The 7500-nt window shown below is 45.9% G+C and overlaps 1 pseudogene; it reads left to right on the plus strand.

The window, feature by feature from the left end:
* LOC118376513 (signal-induced proliferation-associated 1-like protein 1) overlaps positions 1-7500 on the plus strand; it is a 417378-nt pseudogene that overhangs the window by 157888 nt on the left and 251990 nt on the right.

Below are 7500 nucleotides of genomic sequence, written 5' to 3' on the forward strand. Positions count from 1 at the left end.
AGATGTTGCTTCAATATATCCACGTAATTTTCCCTCCTCACGATGCCATCTATTTTGTGAAGTGCACCAGTCCCTCCTGCAGCAAAGCACCCCACAACATGATGTTGCCACCCCCGTGCTTCACGGTTGGGATGGTGATCTTGGGCTTGCAAATTTTTACCTTTTTCCTCCAAACATAACGATGGTCATTATGGCCCAACAGTTCTATTTTTGTTTCATCAGACCAGAGGACATTTCTCCAAAAAGTATGATCTTTGTCCCCATGTGCAGTTGCAAACTGTAGTCTGGCTTTTTTATGGCAGTTTTGGAGCAGTGGCTTCTTCCTTGATGTCCGGCCTTTCACGATATAGGACTCGTTTTACTGTGGATATAGATATTTTTGTACCTGTTTCCTCCAGCATCTTCACAAGGTCCTTTGCTGTTGTTCTGGGATTGATTTGCACTTTTCGCACCAAAGTACGTTAATCTATAGGAGACACAACGCGTCTCCTTCCTGAGCGGTATGGCGGCTGCGTGGTCCCATGGTGTTTATACTTGCATACTATTATTTGTACAGATAAACGTGGTACCTTCAGGCATTTGGAAATTGCTCCCAAGGATGAATCAGACTTGTGGAGGTCTACCATTTTTATCTGATGTCTTGGCTGATTTCTTTTGATTTTCCCATGATGTCAAGCAAAGAAGCACTGAGTTTGAAGGTAGGCCTTGAAATACATCCACAGGTACACCTCCAATTGACTCAAATGATGTCAATTAGCCTATCAGAAGCTTCTAAAGCTATGACATAATTTTCTGGAATTTTCCCACTGGAATTGTGATACAGTGAATTATAAGTGAAATAATCTGTCTGTAAACAATTGTTGGGAAAATTACTTGATATCATGCACAAAGTAGATGTCCTAACCGACTTGCCAGAACTATAGTTTGTTAACAAGACATTTGTGGAGTGGTTGAGAAACGAGTTTTAACTTAATGACTCCAACCTAAGTGTATGTAAACTTTCGACTTCAACTGTGTATCTGGGAGGAAGAGGAGAGGTCTGGGGGCCTACTGTTACTACAGGAACTACTTCTACCCGAGAAGTGAGATTATAGCATCTCTATTCATGCATTGCTAAGGTAGAGTAGATATGAATGTCTGTATGCCTTGGAGAAAAAAAATCTGACTTTCTCTCTCCTCCCTCTTTCACCTTGTCCCCTCTTCTTTCTCTCTCTCTCGCTCTCTCGTCCAGAGCATTGGAATTACCTGGGTGTAGATGACACTCTGGGTCCAGTAGCAGTGAGTTTGAGGAGAGAGAAGCTAGAAGAACACAAGGAGCATGGACAACAGTACAACTACAGAGTCATCTTCAGAACCAGCGAGGTAAATAGATATCTATCTATCAGGGTTGGGGTTCATTTGAATTGAAGTTAGTCAAATCAGGAAGTGATTTGAATTTAAGAATTTAAAACCTTTTCGCACAAATAGCTTCTCAAAGTTGTTGAAAAGAGACGCCCTTTTTTTCAATTATTGTATTGGAATTTCAGTTTACTTCCTGAATTGACTGGCTTTCAATTTTAATTGACCCCAACCCTTGTATATATGGCATAGGAGTTTCTAACCTGGATAGATATGGCTCTTCTTCCCTTCTTTCCCACTCTTCTAACCCGGATCCCCTTCTGCCTTTCCCACTCCTCCTCTTTATTTCCCACAACCCCCTTCATCCCAGCTTTTCCATAGCCGATGTGAGCAAGACCTTTTAAACAGGTCGACATTCACAAGGCCGCAGGGCCAGATGAATTACCAGGACGTTTACTCAGAGCATGTGGCAAGTGTCTTCACTGACGTTTTTCAACCTAACCCCTGACACCGTTTGTAATACCTACGTGTTTCAAGCAGACCACCATAGTCCCTTTCCCCTAGAATGCCAAGGTAACCTGTCTAAATGGCTATCGCACTCAAATCTGTAGCAACGGAATGCTTTGAAAGGCTGGTCATGGCTCACATCAACACCATCATCCAACACACCATGGACACAGTCCAATTCACCGCCCCAACAGATCCACACTGCCCTTTCCCACCTGGACAAAAGGAACACCTATGTGAGAATGCTATTCATTGACTACAGCTCAGCGTTCAACACCATAGTGCCCTCAAAGCTTATCACGACTCCGACACGATGGTGGTAGGCCTGATCACTGACTACAATGAGACAACCTCTCCTTCAACGTCAAGACAAAGGAGTTGATTGTGGACTACAGGTAACGGAGGGCAGAGCCACGCCCACAACCACTGAGACGGGGTTGTAGTGGAGCTGGTCGAGAGCTTCAAGTTTCTCGGTGTGCACATCACTAAGGATTTATCATGGTCCGAACACACCAACAACAGTCGTGAGGACAACAAGGCCTCTTTTATTTTTTTATTTTTTTTTATTTAACATTTACGATACAGCCTGGATTCGAACCAGATGCAGTGTCTTAGACCACTGCGCCACTCGGGAGCCCCTCTTCCGCCTCAGGAGGCTGAAAAGATTTGACATGGGCCCTCAGATCCTCAAAGTTCTACAGCTGCACCATCGAGAGCATCCTGACTGGCTGCATCACCGCTTGGTATGCCGGCCGCAAGGCGCTACAGAGGGTGGTGCGTATGGCCCAGGACATCACTGGGGCCGAGCTCCCTGCCAACTTTTTGCATTGACCCACTTTGCACTGACTTTTTTTGGACTCATCACATACGCTGCTGCCACTATTTTATTATCTATCCTGTTGCCTAGTCACATTTACCCCTCCCTGTATGTACACACAGTGCCTTCAAAGTATTCATACCCCTTGACTTTTTCCACATTTTGTTGTTATAGCATGAATTAAACATGGATTAAATGTAGATGTTGTGTCACGGGCCTACACACAATTCCCCATAATGTCAAGATGGAATTACACTATTTGGACACCCCTTCAAATAAGTGGATTCGGCTAATTCAGCCACGCCCCTTGCAATAACTTTCAGCCACGCCCCTTGCAATAACTTCTTCTGGAGCTTCTTGAAATGGCCGGGCAGCCTAAGATCACCATGCAGAATGCCAAGCGTCGGCCCGGAGTAGGGCTGTTAGGGTGACCGTATTACCGCCACACCGGCGGTCACGAGTCATGAAGGCGGTCAAGTTCCACGTGACCGTTTAGTCACGGTAATTAGGCTTCTCCAAGCTCTGATGCTGCTGATGGTCATTAGTAGTCTACCAAACGTGCTTAACTGCCTGGTACTCAGCACTCTACTGTCCCTCTAATCACTCTGACATCAATGCAAATGTAATCAAAGGTCTAATTAAACACTTCATGAGAGCCCATGAGCTGTGCAACATTTCTATAGGCTTTGCATTTGCGTGAGAAAACCGCTAATGGCCGCTAATAAAAAGAGGAGGATCTCATCAGCTTTCTATAGGCTAGGCCTCCTATATTTATTTCTCAACTTTCCTAATATTAAGCACATTGTTTCTATTTATGACGAGTATAGGAGTATAGTCTACCTGGCTGGCAGGAAAATGAACCACGGTGAAATCGTCCTCCATTAGCTATTTTAAAGCACAAATAAAATGTATTTGTTCCCCACTCACCCGGTTGCATGATAATAGGCCATCATAAACCCCCCAAAAAAAAAATCACACATACAGTACCAGTCAAAAGTTTGGACACACCTACTCATTCAAGGGTTTTTCTTTATTCTACATTGTATTCTACAAATGGAATCATGTAGTAACCACAAAAGTGTTAAACAGATCAAAATATATTTTAGATTCTTCAAAGTAGCCTCCCTTAGCCTTGATGACAGCTTTTCACACTCTTGGCATTCTCTCAACCAGCTTCATAAGGAATGCCTTTCCAACAGTCTTGAAGGAGTTCTCACATATGCTGAACACTTGTTGGCTGCTTTTCCTTCACTCTGCGGCCCAACTCATCCCAAACCATCTCAATTGGGTTGAGGTCGGGTTATTGTGGAGGCCAGGTCATCTGATGCAGCACTCCATCACTCTCCTTCTTGGTCAAATAGCCCTTACACAGCCTGGAGGTGTGTTGGGTCATTGTCCTGTTGAAAAACAAATGATAGTCCCGCTAAGTGCAAACCAGATGGGATGGCGTATCGCTGTAGAATGCTGTGGTAGCCATGCTGGTTAAGTGTGCCTTGAATTGTAAATTAATCACAGTGTCACCAGCAAATGAAAATCCACACCGTAACACCACCACCTCCATGCTTCACGGTGGGAACCACACGTGCAGAGATCATCCATTCACCTACTCTGCATCTGACAAGGACACGGCGGTTGGAACCAAACATCTCAGATTTGGACTCATCAGACCAAAGGACCGATTTCTACCGGTCTAGTCTCCATTGCTCATGTTTTCCTGGCTGTCTTCTTATTGGTGTCCTTTAGTGGTGGGTTCTTTGCAGCAATTCATCCATGAAAGCCTGACTCACGTAGTCTCCTCTGAACAGTTGATGTTGAGATGTGTCTGTTCCATTTATTTGTGCTGCAATCTGAGATGCAGTTAACTCTAATGAATTTATCCTCTGCAGCAGAGTGGTCCTCATGAGAGCCAGTTTCATCATTTCATTCATCATTTCATCATAGCGCTTTATGGTTTTTGCGACTGCACTTGAAGAAACTTTCAAAGTTGTTAAAATGTTCCCCCATTGACTGACCTTAATTTTCTTTATTTAACTAGGCAAGTCAGTTAAGAAGAAATTCTTATTTTCAATGACGGCCTAGGAACAGTGGGTTAACTGGTCTAGGAACAGTGGGTTAACTGGTCTAGGAACAGTGGGTTAACTGGTCTAGGAACAGTGGGTTAACTGGTCTAGGAACAGTGGGTTAACTGGTCTAGGAACAGTGGGTTAACTGGTCTAGGAACAGTGGGTTAACTGGTCTAGGAACAGTGGGTTAACTGGTCTAGGAACAGTGGGGTTAACTGGTCTAGGAACAGTGGGTTAACTGGTCTAGGAACAGTGGGTTAACTGGTCTAGGAACAGTGGGTTAACTGCAGCTCGGGGATTTGTATTTGCAACCTTCCGGTGACTAGTCCAACACTCTAACCACTAGGCTACCCTGCCGCCCCAATGTCTTCAAGTAATGATGGACTGTCATTTCTCTTTGCTTATTTGAGCTGTTCTTATGGCTATCTTCTGTATACCACCCCTACCTTGTCACAACACAACTCATGGATTGGCTCAAACACTTGAAGAAGGAATGCAATCCCACAAATGAACTTTTAACTTTGAAGGTACACCTGTTAATTGAATTCCATTCCAGGTGACTACCTCACCCTCCATCCTCATCTCTACCTCCCTCCATCCTCCCCTCTACCTCCCGCCATCCTCCCCTCTACCTCCCGCCATCCTCCCCTCTACCTCCCGCCATCCTCCCCTCTACCTCCCGCCATCCTCCCCTCTACCTCCCTCCCACCTCCCCTCTACCTCCCTCCATCCTCCCCTCTACCTCCCTCCATCCTCCCCTCTACCTCCCGCCATCCTCCGCTCTACCTCCCTCCATCCTCCCCTCTACCTCCCGCCATCCTCCCCTCTACCTCCCTCCATCCTCCCCTCTACCTCCCTCCATCCTCCCCTCTACCTCCCTCCATCCTCCCCTCTACCTCCCTCCATCCTCCCCTCTACCTCCCGCCATCCTCCCCTCTACCTCCCTCCATCCTCCCCTCTACCTCCCGCCATCCTCCCCTCTACCTCCTGCCATCCTCCCCCTCTACCTCCCGCCATCCTCCCCTCTAACGTCCTCACTCTCTCCAGTTCCTCAGACCCTGCAGTAGCATAACCAGTCATTTCAAATATTGAATGTCAGTGTCAGCAATGCTCTTACAGTTGTGTAACTAATTTACAGTTATAGAACCTGTTTACAGTAATAGAACCTGTAATAGGTGGTTACAGCTATAGAACCGGTTTACGGTAATAGGTGGTTACAGCTATAGAACCGGTTTACGGTAATAGGTGGTTACAGCTATAGAACCGGTTTACGGTAATAGGTGGTTACAGCTATAGAACCCAGTTAGGTGACAGTCATAGAAACAGACACTGTAATGGTGGTCGAATAGCTGATTCCTTTATCTCGCCTCCTCTTCTCCTTTCCTATTCTCTCCACGCCCCTGCTCACTGCTATTGGAAGGTGTGTGTGTGTGTGTGTGTGTGTGTGTGTGTGTGTGTGTGTGTGTGTGTGTGTGTGTGTGTGTGTGTGTGTGTGTGTGTGTGTGAGACAGCGTCACAGGATAATGGTTAAGACCAGTGGTGTTGTGGGTTCTCTCAACCAGCTGAAGTTCATCCCTGTTAGTTCCTTTAGCCCACAGGTCTCAGTCAGAACGTCTTACTAAGCTACAGTACACAACAACAATACATTTTATTATACATAATAATATCCTGCAAATGTCACTGTCTTTCAACACCCAATGACACTGTACAGTACCTCTCGGTGACACACAATCACACACAGGGGACTTGACTCTGTGTGTCTACTGAGCGTTGGACTAGTAACCGAAAGGTTGCAAGTTCGAATCCCCGAGCTGACAAGGTACAAATCTGTCGTTCTGCCCCCTGAACAAGGCAGTTAACCCACTGTTCCTAGGCCGTCATTGTAAATAAGAATTTGTTCTTAACTGACTTGCCTAGTTAAATAAAGGTTAAATAAATAATAATGATAAAAAAAATATATATATAAAAGTCTCTGTCATTCTATTATGTATACTGTCCATCCACTGAAGTTTTCTTTGGCCTTAGATAGTGTTCTCCCCTCAGGAAGTTAATTTTAGCCCTAAGTGCCTCTACTGTAAGTGAACGAATGAACAGTGAGGAGAAGCCAAGGCCACACACACACACACACACACACACACGCACGCACGCACGCACGCACGCACGCACACACGCACGCACGCACACACACGCACACACACGCTGTTTATCTCTCTCTCATTCGCTCGTTGTTGTTTTTGTTGACCACAGATGACCGTGAAGCGTTAACCGTTGAGAGGAAGACGTTGGAAGAAATCTGCTCTGTCTGTGTGTCAACCTTTTTCCATAAGTAGTGCACTTTAAGTGGAATAAGCAGCGATATTAGATAAGATCGGTTTTGGTCTGAACAGGCCCCAATCATCTCCTGGCTGATCTAATAATGAATCTGTCTCCTCTTCTCTTCCTGTCCTGTTCTCTTCTCTCTTCCTCCTCTTTCTATACCCCTCTTCCTCCCTCTAGCTCACCACCCTGCGTGGGTCTATCCTGGAGGATGCGGTGCCATCTACCTCAAAGCACGGCTTGGCGCGGGGTCTACCCCTCAAAGAGGTGCTAGATTACCTGGTACCAGAGCTGAACGCCCACTGTCTCAGACTGGCTCTCAACACACCTAAAGTCACAGAGCAGCTGATGAAGCTGGACGAACAGGGGGTAAGGAGACAGCACCTCAGTAAGGAGACAGCACCTCAGTACACACAGACACCAGGGGGTAAGGAGACAGCACCTCAGTACACACAGACA

The sequence above is a fragment of the Oncorhynchus keta genome, chromosome 19, assembly GCF_023373465.1.
Source record: "Oncorhynchus keta strain PuntledgeMale-10-30-2019 chromosome 19, Oket_V2, whole genome shotgun sequence".
In the NCBI taxonomy this organism is placed as follows: Eukaryota; Metazoa; Chordata; class Actinopteri; order Salmoniformes; family Salmonidae; genus Oncorhynchus; species Oncorhynchus keta.